The sequence below is a fragment of the Anneissia japonica genome, unplaced genomic scaffold (assembly GCF_011630105.1).
Source record: "Anneissia japonica isolate Jap-2015-1 unplaced genomic scaffold, ASM1163010v1 scaffold287968_len422783_cov224, whole genome shotgun sequence".
In the NCBI taxonomy this organism is placed as follows: domain Eukaryota; kingdom Metazoa; phylum Echinodermata; class Crinoidea; order Comatulida; family Comatulidae; genus Anneissia; species Anneissia japonica.
The window spans coordinates 189,653-204,577 of NW_022752528.1; the positions used below are offsets into that span (position 1 = coordinate 189,653).

Below are 14,925 nucleotides of genomic sequence, written 5' to 3' on the forward strand. Positions count from 1 at the left end.
GACATATTTTTGAAAATGTAGACCCATTTTTTGTGGACCCAATAGAAAAATTGTGTGGGACTGCCCAACTGTCCCAATAGCTGGCTACGGCATTGATTACATAATATAGGCCTACTCAAAATGAAGCGCCAACAAATTCCTCATGATCTTTTATCAGGGATTTTTGGCAACCATAGAGATCTTATTAATATGTGTGACGTACCATAGAAAATAAATTTTATAAACATTGTTTTTTAATATGTACTTTATATACTTCAAAGCCGTGATTTCACAACCACCTCAGCCATGGTTGGGGCTGAGGTGCGAAAATTTGAGGAAATAGTACCGGTACCTCTAGATGGCCGGAAATTACACTTTTATAGTGAAATTAATCATCATCACTTCACCATTATATGTAGTCAAAATGAAGCGCTAACAAATTTCTCATAATCTTTTATCAGGGATCTACTTTAATATCCAAGACAACTTGGGCCTAACTATAACTTACTAAGCTTTAACTATACTATAATAATTGTGATCAACAAATCACAACTTACTTTCTCGCTTTAGCACATTTTTTTTTTCACTTTTTAATGTTATTAATATTATTATCAATTATCACCACCGTCATCATCATTGTCATTATTATTATTATTATTATTATTACTACTATTACTAGTAATACTGTAGTATTAAAACAAAACTTTATAGAGCTTGCAAAACGATAAAAACCAAACTGAACCATGCATACAATATCACATTTCTGTATCTGAAAGACCTAGCCTGCAACTAATGGATTTAGATTTTTAAAAATCACGCTTAGGCCTATGCGTTATTATAGTAGGCATATGTATAACATGTGCTGATGCATATTATTTACATAGATTAGAAGTATTTGTTTTGAGTGATCCTTGAAAAGAATTTGTATTGGCTAGCAAGAACAAGCTTTAAAATTTTAATCACCACCACCACTATCATCGTCTTCGTCAGCGTTGTTGTTGTTAATATGAATTGTATATTATTATTAGTACCGATGCACAGATGGATAAACTATGAAATATCTGCAATTATTATTTATTGTTGCGTATAAGCAACGTCAAGCACGAGCTCGAGTGCAAGTCGTGAGTGACGCATACTGAAGGTACACGCATAGTACGCACGAGCGCACATAATGTAGTCTTCTGTACAATAAATTTATTTTTAGTAAATTTCGTCTAAGGTTCATTGCCATCTCTCTATAATGTACTATCTAATCTCCAAGGTATGTTATATCACTTTATTATACAAAGTTAATTATCTGAATATATGCCAAGGTTCTAATAACAATTTACATTACCCTATTTGTTATAATAATTCATATCACCATATTGGTTGTAAAGAATCATATCAATCCATTTAATTTTGTATCTGGGTATTCTTAGGGTATTCTAGGAACGAGACACAAATTGAATATGTCTTTTATTATCAGCCAATTTAGGGTTTCAGGCAAAAAAGAAATGACATGTGTTTGTTAATCGACATTTCCACTAAGCCCCGCCTCTAGAATATTGTTGATTGGTGAGTACGATACGCGCGTATTTCTGGTGTTGTTCTGATTGGTCAATGGTTAAGATTGATTGACACTCCAGAAAGTTTCATTGGTCAATGAATATAAAAACTGTTGACCTTACCCTTTTATTTAAAGCTACCAACGTACTTCGAAACTTCGATTTTATGTTCACGTTAATTAGCTCAACGCAATGAGTGTGCATTAACCACTTATGACAAAGTCAAAGTTCTTTCTCAAACTGAAATCACTGTTATTCCAAGTACAGTAGTAAGCTATATCAACTACAAGTTGTAATATGGAAATCTGAATGCAAATGTTTGAGCATTTTAATATGGAAGTGGTTATTGGCACGGTACACCGTGCGAATAAGCTCTTATTAGTCTTATTCGCACGGTAGACCTAGCCAATCAGCATTTAAGGTTTCATGACGTAACTGCTGTCATACTGTGCGAATAAGTTCTTATTCTCAATTCGCATGGTACATCGTGAATTAACTATATTTAACACGGTATCGTCTCAAAAAGGTTCAATGACCTAAATATTTTACGAGATCTACTTAGGCCTACTTAATTTGTTACGAGAATACCTAATCGAACCGAAATACCTTTTCAGATAGAACCTATCATACAAACGTTGTCTACCGTGAAAATAGTAAATAATACATTATTCGCACGGTAGACGTCTGTGCTGTGCCCAACTCATACGGTATGCCGTGAAATAATTATACAGTATTTCTATCTACAACATTCTACCGTGCGAATAAGAGTTTTTTCGACAATTCGCACGGTACCGTGCGAATAAACTCTTGATAGTCTTATTCGCACGGTAGACCTACCCAATCAGCATTTAAGGTTTCATGACGTAACGGCTGTCATACCGTACAAATGCGTTCTTATTCCTAATTCGCACGGTAGCGTGCGAATAACCCCTTCCATTAGTGTATCATGGAGGCTTTGGTTAAAAACTTGACTAAATTCAATCAATCTTTAGCAATGCTGTAGTTTCAGGAGATATTTCATGTATTTATTTATTCAAAAATATCTTCGTAACAAAATAAATATCTTGATAACAATCATAATTATAATAATAATAATTAATAATCATAATCATAATATAGTCCTGTTCTACATTATTAAAATCACGATAAAAAGACAAGATTTAAAAAATGTAAATTACAGTAGAGTTTTAAAAGAAAACATCAAAATATAAAACAATTACTGTAAGAACGACAATTGAAAAAAAATAAATTATTTTCAACAAATTATAAAAAAACTGTTTTTTGTAATTGAATTTGAAAAGTATTTAAAGACAGTGATTCTTAAAAAAATGGTAATTTATTCCATACAATACCAACAACAATTCTGAAAGATTGTTTCGTTTTATCAATATTTATTTGGGAATAATAAGTGAGGGAGTTTGAATTTCTTGTGTAATGTAAATGCCTGTCAAACACCATTTCAATTTCATTACAGGGTCGAACTGGAGCAGCACCATGGATGCATTCATACATAAGACATGCCAGAAAAAAAATCTCGCCTTGAGCAAAAGTTCATATATTAAGTTAGCACCGTGATAACCCTAACCCTAACCCTAAAAAAAAAAACTCTTCTGTTGCGTAGTTTTATATAAGAATTTTAAATAAACTGCTGGTTTACATTGCGTGAATATTCTCACTCAATGTTATTAAACTTATTGTTATAAATTACACTTACACAAAAACCGGATCGAACTGATATGAAGATGAATCAACGGGCCTCGATATAATAAAATTTATTAGACCGAGCACGGGTATATAAAGGTCCAATGTAACCAGAAACAAGCAAAAGGCGTTAAATTATCAATAAATATTTACAATTTATCAGTGTTTTGCTTTGGAATTTTGCTCTAGCGCTTAACAGTAAATAAGACCTAATCTGCGTGCATCGTTTTTTGCAATGGGCCTAGAATATTCGTACTATTCTGTCATTGTTTGGATACTGTGTAACCATTGCCTTGAAAGTATCACTCTAGTTGGTGTAGTGCCGTTAACTTCGGAATGGCTAACACCCACTAACACTTGTTATAACATTAGCCAATTGTCTTTGACGGTGGCTGCTCACGTCGAAAACCCCCAGCCGATCATTGATTCTGAACCTGGCAATACCTTAGAAGAATGTGAACTTATTTAGGACACTTTTTCTTGGATAGTAATGTTCATAACCATGCAAGTTGTTGGACTGCTGAGCTCTCCACTTGCAGGGTGGTTGTGTGACCGCCATGGACCGACCAGGATACAGACATTAGGAGCTTTAATTATGGTTATTACAAATTGTATGTATGCATTTAGTGCCGAAATCGAATTTGTTATAATTGCTCGTGCTATTAATGGTGTCGGAACTGCACTCATCTTGTGTAGCGAATGTGCCTTCATTCTTAGCCAATCACCTTCCGAAGAAATAAAAAATAAAACTGTATTTTTCTTTATTGTGCTAGTGGTTTGGAGTACATTGGTGTGACGTTCGTTGGAGTCCTGTTCGATGCTATTGGTCAAGCAATTCCTTTCTTGTTTTTAGCTGCTTGCTTTTCAATATCATCTATAATGCTTGCATATTTTGGAAGTGATCGACATCAGAAAGAGAAAAACAAAGTAAACAATTACGCAGATGAAATAACGAATGTGATTCAGCAAAGTCCATCTGATGATTTCAAAGTTTTGTTTCAGGACAAAAAGTTGCTAATCACTGCATTTGCAACGTTTGCTTCGACAATTCCAAGGGCGTCTCTCCTCTCTGTGTACGGTATATGGTCTTCCGAAGAGTTTGGATCGACTGTTACAGAGTACAGTTTGGCTTGGCTACCAGCGGGTTGCTGCTATATTGCAATTCACATTCCGGCCATCTACATCATCCTGAAATACTTTAAATACTCTTGGATTTTTGCAATGATATCGCTTTTTATTGGCGCTTCAATGACGTTAGTAGTCCCGTGGACGTCTTCACTGGCAACATCTATGATCCCTCTGGCGTTGTCTGTCTCCTTTGTCGCACAGTGCTTGTCGCGCTCATTACTTCCTATTGTAAATGTAAGTTTCCTAATTTAAGTGGTTACGTGTCTTGTTCTTTAGTTTTCTCAGGATTTTTCATTCCATATATCATAGGACCAGTTATTGCAATATTGTTAATCAACTCGTATGGGCTGCTATCGGCAACCGTTCTCAGTAGCTGTATCAGCTTTGTAGCATTTCCGCTGATACCGCGGCTTAGGAACCGTAATATCAAACCAGAAGAGATGTCCCTACTTCTACTTAATAAACCGTTCGATATCGTGTATAAACTCCTTTCTGTATATTAATCATTTCTGAGTTCACAAACCTAATCGAAATATCGGAACACATAATCATGTGTGATAATCAAAATAATATAACAAAGAGGTCAACTAATGTAAGTCATAGGCATTTGGTAATAATAATAATACCAAAAATAATAGAATGATACTTGTAACTATATGTAAATATTGTGGTAAGAATTATATCGCAAGCTACATGCGATAAAAAAAGAACACCACTCGTTACGATTGATATGATTAAAAACAAACCAATTATTATATAAGAAATGTTATTGAACCTCAAAAACCTAAATGACAAATCTATTGTACTAAAATGTTAACTTTGATTGACATTACGGAAAGGTCCATTTCACACTAGGGAGCTTTCGATTGCACGACGACGGTAGGACGTAGAACATAATGACGTCACTAAAAGTCATCTGCGCATGCGAGAACGTTAGGGCGAGTAGATTCTGGAACACAATTTGTAGGACGGTCACGCATGAGTGAATCCGTTCTAGCGTCGAGCAAATCGGAAGCTGCCTATTGATACGAGAACGACAACATACTGCACTTTGTTCAAAATATGTAGGCCTATGTATTCAGACGTCATATTTAATATGAACAAAATTCATAGTAAACTTATCAAGACTTCATTGGGCATACCCAAATACTCTAGATCGTCTCCGCTGCTCTCGGCTTCTCGTTTGCCAAAAGTCTGTGACATTATTAATAATTATCATCTTGACTTAATTTCACAAATTTTTAAAAGTGACTAAATGTCGAAAGTTTCTCTCATACTTACTAAATTGTGAGGCCTCCCAAAAGGTATCAATTCGCAATACACTGGTTGATAGAATAAAGAAAATCACTCTTTCCAATAATAAAATGTTAAAATGTTATTTGACAGCTTTTACCACAAAAAACTGAAATATGATTTGAAGTATAATTTTAATGAAGCTTTATTTCAGAAGTATCTGTTTTTAGAATGTAAGGGCAGAGACCTCTTCTCACAACTCTTATGAGTTAACTTTTAGTTTTTTTTCTCTCTTTTCTCATTGAAATTTTCATATAATTGATCGTTTGATTGGTATTTGGATGTGTTTTTTGTTTTATTTTGTGATGTATTGAATGTTTTATCTTTCTATCTCGGAGGTTTTATGAAATAAATTGGAATTTAATTGAAATTAATACAGTAGGCCTGATGATAGACCTTCTTTTCAATCAATCAAACAAACAAACAAACAAACAAACAAAAAACCGGTTTCCTTAAAATCGCTACGCGGTCGCTACAGTGCTTTCAACAATAGTTATGCTGCGTAGCAGTCCTCGATGTAATCGGTAAGGCTCCCCGATTCGACTGACTAATCAGCTTTACCGAAAGCTATCAGTGATAGCGTGTGCGATTGTATGGAAACCATGGCTTGACCAATCACAACAGATACATGAATAAGCGCACACCAAACTAGCACACGTTTACTCCTGCAAACGCACTTGTTTACGTATGTTAACGCTATCGTTTTGTGGACCTTATTAACAATATCCACACGGCTGCTAACGGTTAGCAGGATCTGGATCCTGCTAACCGTTAGCTGCCGTGCGTCCATACGAGAAAATCCGGATACCAAAAATATGATGAATCACTGGCCAATAAGAAATTGGAAATTGTAAACGCGTACGTGTGATTGGTTGATGATAGAAACGCGTTCAACTTGCTAACCGATAGCGCTAGCTAACCGTTAGCGGTATCCGGATAATGCTAACGGTTAGCGCTAACCGATCGGGCGTTCTCACGCAGGTGCTAACGTTTAGCGCTAACGGTTAGCTCCCGATCCGGATGCTAGGGCTCTCATGAGAACCAAGCCATTGTTTCTAAGGCCCCACAAAACGATAGTTAAACGCATATAAACACGCGCACTTGTGGGAACACCACGTATGTATGGGACAAGCACGTATTTCTAGCTTATCTCTGATTGGTCAATTTTAAAGATTGATTGACACTCCGATAAGATCTTTGACAGAACCACTCTCAATGAATAGGCCTACAGTGAAGTTTGAAATTACCAAAAGGAGGTACACAATATTTTATACCTCCTTGGAATTACATATCAGATCCACCGACCTAAATTTCGCTTACTGTAGTATAAAAATGCTATCAATATATTAATTGTACGGTAATAATACAGTTGTATATGTCAGAGCTGTAATATATATTTCGTCATAGCATATTTCCAATGTTATTAAAACGGAATATAAAAAGTATATATATATATATATATATAAATTTTAAAAGGCAAATGGAAAACCCATAAAACAGCAAACGGCCACATAATGCAAAACTATTTAAAATTAAAACGGAACAGTAGAGAAAATCCGATCAGAATGACAAAATAAACTAAGCATCCACTGGAAGGAATCCCAATATCTGCAGACGGATCCGTTTCGGCCTTCCAGGACTGTCTCTTATACCTGTACTAATAATAATAATGTGATGGCGTGTTGGTACGTGACCCTCAACGGCCAATATTGCACTTAACCAAACTTAACTTCAAGACAATTGTGCGCAGTGACATTTCGGTGATCTTACAAGTACGCTTTAATCTCAGCTCCTTTGAATACCCAACGGGGTAGTTATTGACAAAAACAACACATTACCTTCAACCGTGATCATATCCAAGTACATCCATTTGTACTCGTGTTTGTTGTAACAATCAAAATACAACTTTAGGTGCTGACATTTAAGAAATGCTAAATGTACCCAGTACGTAATTCTACTTGTTTATGTCCATTGGGCCAGTGTTCGCACCAGAAGTTGAAATGATATAATTTGATGATAAGGCTGTGTTTTTAGGTAAAACTTTCTAATTATCAAATTAAGACACCTTGAAAAGCATTTAAAATGCAAGAGTGCCATTTCTGGGCCTCTAGATTTTTTTTATAGAGTGTAATATTCTTAAATGTTCGTGCCTTACACGCCTAGACCTGATACGACTGGGGTAGGTGTTTGCTCAAGCAATGCAATGTTTAGCCACACTTTCCCAAAACAAAAATTATGGGTTCACGCCTGATTTCTATACGGGAGATATATTTGTTTCAATAATCTAACTTAAAAGGTTCACATAGTTGAACTTAATCATTAGGAATGCGATTTTTGGATTTTAAAGAGCATTTCTCGCATCACCCGCCTATCCCTCATCTGATGCGCTGTTTGATGGCAGTGTTTCTAAATTCCTAATCCATATTGAGATTAACAAGATTAACAGGATTAACATTGACATCTCAGTAAGTGATCATCACGGGAAGTAATCACCTTATACAGCTATTATTTATATTAACCTTTTCTAAATGGACAAATATTTTTGTAATTGAGCTATTGGGAGATGTGTCAAATGCGTTCACACGCTCATTTTCGGTGCTCAATCTGTTGCTAGGTGACACTACCCATTAAAGAAAATGATTTTCGGCTGCAGCGACCTTGCATTGGGAGCATCGGATGATATGCAATATTTTAATATCATGTGTGGAATATGTTTAGTTTCTTTTAGGCCCTCGGGGATAATCGTAGCAGTTCTAAAATCTAGTGCTGTTCTCTGTATTATTACATTCGACAACCAGAACATTGAAATTCCAAATTTCCAAATTAATGAAAAACAACGTTTCTTATGATGAACTAAAGTGTTTTGAAAAGCTTAGATATTATTAGCCTCAAAATTAAGCAAAACATTTTTTTTTTTATAGATTTAGAGTTACTATGGAAAATCTGACAGACGTAGGACTAGTTGGTAAGAATTCACGACATTGGGACCCATTTACCAAAATAGAAACCATAACAGACTCCCATTACTAATTTTACCCTTCAATGCCTTGAATAGAATAAAATGCCATTTGGCACTTTCTAACCCTTTCTTCGCAATTTTGTGAGGACTTAAATCCATTATCTGATCTGAAAGGATCTATACATAGGCCTAAGTGGATACCAACAGTTCCCCGACTGTGTTATGTGGTCAATACTCAACACTTAACTTGATTTGCCATACAAAATACAATAAAATTCACAAAACAAACAACGTACACAAATTCCGAAATAGTGACCTTTTCACAATGAACAAAATGCATTGAATTTAAAATGTTCGATTACAAACAACAACAGCAGTAGCAGCAACTACAACAATAGTAGGCCTAGTAACAACAACATTCAGATTTTGTTAGATCATAAAGAAAATATTTTCTTTATGGTTAGAATTAGTGAATAATGCAAAATGCTTTTATGCAATCAGATTATCAAGGAAGGCGGGAGCCCCATTCTGCCTAGGGCCCTAATGATTTTGAATATTTCTCATTGTGTTTTTTAATATGACATTAATATCTGTATAAAATGTACGCATACATCGCCACCAGTAAAATCCAATTGATATTCTAAGCTTTTGAAATATGACGACGTGTTGAATTTCCGCCAAATGCCCGTTCAGCTTTAATGAGTACAGTAAACACTCTGACTGGACCGTTCTCTCGCTACAGTAATGATACATTTAATTACTTCGAATGGTTAAAAATCCTTGCCCGATTCGCATAGTATAAAAATCAATATCACAAACTGTCTCAGAACGCTTACATAAATTATTTTAAAAATTATGGGCCTGTAACTTTGTCTGATCTTCACTCTTCTGAAAAATCGCAGGATCAAGTTAATATGTTAAAGAGGGACGACGATAGCTTGGATTTTTTTTTACTCGACTGTTCTTTTCTGAAAACATGGGACCAATGATTTTGAAGGTCATAAATTTCGACGATCCTAGCTTGTTTGCATAATACTTTATGTTCACTAGGCATGAAATTAATGTTACTCGGAGCATATCTCATTAGCATTTTTAATGGAATGACGACGTACAGTAGTTTTTATTTAGGCTAAAACAATGTTTAGCAACACAAATTGATAGACGCAAGTGCCTTCAGCAATAAGGGCGACGAAAAAATGGTCATATTCAAGATAATTAATCCACACACTTCAAATATTATTTGACCGAGGTAAAATATTCAATCGTGCTTGAAGCGTTCCGAAAGTAGTCAGTCAAATCCAGTATAGGTTGGCTTCCACCCAGTTCTATATCATCATGTCATAAAATGTAATGGGGTTATGAGTTAATTCATCTCATACTTGATATTGAGAATTGATGGATTCTACTAACTATTGGCATCGCTAACAATTGGGAAGAATTGCGGGGAGGATAGGCCTAATTTGATTTCATTTTTTTATTTATGGGTGATGATAGGCCTTATATTAATAATATTAATTAACTAACAACACCAATTTTGGAAAGCATTAAAAACCTTTGATATATTTATTATTATTATTATTGTTATTATTAATTATTATTATTATTATTATTATTATTATTATTATTATCAAATATTATTATCATTATTACTATTATTATTAATATTATTATTGTTATCATTATTAGTATTATTATTATTATTATCAAAATTATTATTATCAATAACAGAACAAACCTCGATTCTTAATAGTTGACATTTTTAATAATTCAAACCCTCAAACTTACAGAGACTATTAATCAAAAAATCAATTATTAAACATTTAAAATAATAATTTTCCTTGATTGACAAAGACCTGTGTATTAGCAGTAGATTAAAGAAGAGGACGGCTCCCCCTCCCCAGCTTTTTCAAAATTATCAAAAAAAGTGTAAAGAAAAAGGATATTGTAATCAAATTTTAAGTGTTGGGGGGGGGGGGCTGAGCTGGTCTACACCCTCTATCTGCAAATCCCTCTCTAGACCCGCTCGCACTCCCTGGTGGTTTCTTAATGAATTTTTAGTTTCATTGTTGTTGGTTTCATCTGGTTTGTGTTTATTGAGACCCCTCTGGAAATAAATCCTTTATTGGGATTTAGAGGGTTATCCCAGATATCAACATTGATGACTTGTTTTTCCAATTTTGTTTCATTGTATTCAGTCTGTCTCTTATACACATCTAGATGTGTATAAGAGACAGATTAAAAGGAATCTCCTCTTTACCTACAGATCTTAGTACAGAAACAAAAGCTGTTTTACAATTACTCTTGTTGTTGGCTGGTAGTGAAGAAACAGTGACAGAAGTACCTATTGGCCACAAACCTCTTAGGTTACCAATTTCTACGCATGTAAACAAGGTAAAGTACACTAATAAAATATATGCCCCAAATATAATTAAACTAGAAGCAACTTGAATGTTTTAATACATTAACTAAATAAACAGTGCCATGGGTTAATACTCCCCTTACATTTATGCCTTGGTTGCCACAACAAAAAAGGACAAAAAAATTATTTTGGTTCAAATATAATAGCCATAATAAGTATCAGAATTGAACAAAATTTCCAGAATCGGCCTGGGACTTATTAGTATTATTATTATTATTACTATTATTATCATAATTATTATTATTGTCATCATTATCAAATATTATTATCATTATTACTATTATTATTAATATTATTATTGTTATCATTATTAGTATTATTATTATTATCATAATCATTATTATTAATAACAGAACATACCTCGATTCCTAATAGTTGACATTTTTAATAATTCAAACCCTCAAACTTACAGACACTATTAATCAAAAAATCAATTATTAAACATTTAAAATACAAATTTTCCTTGATTGACAAAGACCTGTGTATTAGCAGTGGATTAAAGAAGAGGACAGCTCCCCCTCCCCAGCTTTTTCAAAATTATCAAAAAAGTGTAAAGAAAAAGGAAATTATAATCAAATTTTAAAAGTGTGGGGGGGGGGGGGCTGAGCTGGTCTACACCCTCTCTCTGCAAATCCCTCTCTAGGCCCGCTCGCACTCCCTGGTGGTTTCTTAATGAATTTTTAGTTTCATTGTTGTTGGTTTCATCTGTTTTGTGTTTATTGAGACCCCTCTGGAAATAAATCCTTTATTGGGATTTAGAGGGTTATCCCAGATATCAACATTGATGACTTGTTTTTCCAATTGTGTTTCATTGTATTCAGTTGTTCCGATTTTTTGTTGTTTTTAAGTTGATATCAATTGAATCAAATCAAATCAAATCATCTATTTTGAATTCCTGGATTCGCTACTGATCACACAGTATATACTACTTAAGGTACTTGTACACGGTTTTTGCTACGGCATGGAGGAGCACGGGATTCTCCATCTGATTATCATCTGTGCTTTGCTTGTCACCGATAGCATTATGATATAGAAAAACGTCGCCCAGTGGAATAAAACAGTGATAGTTTAATGATGAGTTTCAGCATACAGTTTGGGTTGACGTCGAAAACCAAATTGACTCTTTGTTAGAGCTGTGTCAACCGCAATGTGGTTAGCAACGGAAAACTGGATACGTGCTATACACACATTATTATTGTTATTATTTATCATTAGAAATATTATTATATTATTAATTATTATTGCTAAGATATTATTATTGAACTTTATTATTATTATTGTTAATAATAATAATATTTGATAATGATAATGACAATAATAATAATAATGATGATGATGATAATAATAATAATAATAAATATATCATATATTATATTATTAACTATTATTGTTAAAATATTATTATTGTTGATGAATTTATTTCAACATATTCTTATTAAATGACAAGCCGCCTTCCGTATTATTCTTGTTTTCATCCCACAACAGCAGTGTAATCGTAAACATGTTCAAAATATTGTTATAATAATATTTAAACGCTAGACGGTTGCTGTTTTATACAAGTAAACATATCACTCCCACAGGGCATGGTATATTAGGCCGACCATCAATAAAGTATCTTATGATGTAAAAGTAATCACAAAATCCCATTGTATTTTTTTTATTATAGCACAGTGTTGTTAAAAACATCTGTAGCCTACGTCATAATGATAATAATAATGTTACACTAATAGCGGTAAAGTACGGTATACAAAGTCTATGTAGTAAACACATAATAGGCCTACACCAGTAAAAAATAAGAAATAAAAACACTTCTAAATAAAAAAAACACCATCATAGGTTTAAGAATATGCTGTACAATGCACATTACCACCTCATTTGTGGATGCAGTAACATGATTAATGGAAACGAATGATTTCCTTTAAAAAAAATTAAACAAAAAGAAAAGGTGGGCGCTATCAACTAATAGGCTACATGGACGTTCTCAATAGGCCTAAATACATTAGGACTAATTTGAACAAACTTCAAGTGGGTTTAAGAGCACTCAGTAGAGAGTATATCTCGCCAACCGCAAATCCCTTTCTATAAAATAAATCTCCCAAAATATGTTACCAATTAATTTACTTCAACCACCACCACTACCACCCCACCCCGCTCCGCTCCACTCCTCTTCAAATACGCATAGTACGGTACCTCGCCCAAACACTTTTACTTAGGAAAATGTATGACATAGGAATGAACGCCTTTGTGGATAAGATGTTTCCAGTCTAGGGTTCGTAACAAGTGACAGGATCGTCCTCAAAACCAAAAACTCCACTCACTCAGCCTCATAACGAAACTACTTTATGTAATGCACAGGTGGGCAAAGTGCGGACCGACAGTGATGTGTTTGCGTCCCTCGAAAATGAATCAAAACCCCTGTAGGCCTACGTGTGCAGTCCGCCAAACATTTTTGGCTAGAAAACACGTACTTTTTTACGGCCCGACACCGACCATCTCTAAAAAGTAGTATTTCAACTGAGAATAAAGTGATGTAAAAGCAGTGCATGAAGGTTTTTGGAGGGCACACTGAAAACATCAAAGTTTGGGTGCGGCCCTCGATGTTAATTCAAAAATTCACTTTGATGTAATGTAGTTCGATTTATTTAGCTCCTGAGAGTCTTAAGAACTCAGGTGTGGATTATCTCGTACAATAACTTGCTGCTCCCCTAATGTCTCTTCGTGTCAGAGCTACCGGGTCCGGGTGGATGCAGGATTTGGCGGTAGTGGGTGCTCGAGAGTCCACACCAAAAACTGCCACAAATTTTAAAAACATGGACCCCTAGGTGCCCGGAAGTTGCACTCTCATACCTTAAAAATCTTACCGGTAGGGAGCAGTGTAACGAAGAGACCGGAGGCCCTTGGGCAGGGGCTCTTTAGGACCCCCAGACGCTGGGGCCGGAGTCCGCGATGGCGTTTTAAGCGTTTTATGACGTAGGCCTATGAACATTCGAATATATTTAGGCCTATTGCGGTATCAAGAATACATACAATTGTTTTTTTAATACAATTAAGGGGGAAGGGGTTCATAAAATACGTCAAATATAAGGTAAGTAAACTCACTTACAAATCGTCGACTCTGTGCCTAAATATATAACTAGCAATAACAATGCGTTTAATTCGTATATAAATACATAAAGTTCGTCCAGGTACATTGAGTCTCCATGTCATTAAACATTACGCGCATCAAGCCACGAGATAAGATGCTGGTATATATAATAANNATTTCTTATATCTCAATCTTGTATTAAAATTGTATTTGTACTACTATAAAAGCGTTATAAATCTAAATTGAACACTCACTAATAATACAGCTAACATTTAATTTTGTCGGTGGTAATTATTGAGATCAAAATAAGTTGGTACTTACTACTTATCTTGTGCATATATTTGTCCTGAAAATAAGTAATGCTCAGCTCTATTGTATCTTCCACAGTGTAATCGCCCAATATGTTCTGTTTTCAGCGAAACGTTATACAGTGTTTGACAGTGAGCCCCTAATACACAAATGACGCAAAATAATCAGACGCAATGTAAAATGAATCGCTCGAATTGGAGGATGCGGAGAAGGGATGGCCATCTGATAGAAGATAATGCTTGTATGGTCTCAAAAGTTTGACAAAACCAGAGGCATTGATTGGTCACGTGAAATATCACATAACATCGGCAGACGAAATATAGGCCTATATATATATTATATATATATAGGATATATATAATATATATATATATATGATATTAAAGGAAGTTAGCCGTTAACACTGTTGAATAAATATAATATATATCATCAAAGGTACATATACAGTGTTTAATAAGGACATATATATTATATTATATTATATATATATATATATATATATATA

At 34.4% G+C, this 14,925-nt stretch overlaps 1 protein-coding gene across 3 annotated transcripts in view; it reads right to left on the reverse strand.

Moving 5' to 3' along the window:
• The window catches only part of LOC117122319 (guanylate cyclase 32E-like), a 44,105-nt gene that overhangs the window by 25,003 nt on the left and 4,177 nt on the right, over positions 1-14,925 (reverse strand). For all 3 annotated transcript variants that reach the window (XM_033267879.1, XM_033267880.1, XM_033267877.1), the window contains exon 2: positions 14,433-14,559. The gene's annotated coding sequence lies outside the window, so the exon portion shown is untranslated. The remainder of the gene's footprint in view (positions 1-14,432; positions 14,560-14,925) is intronic.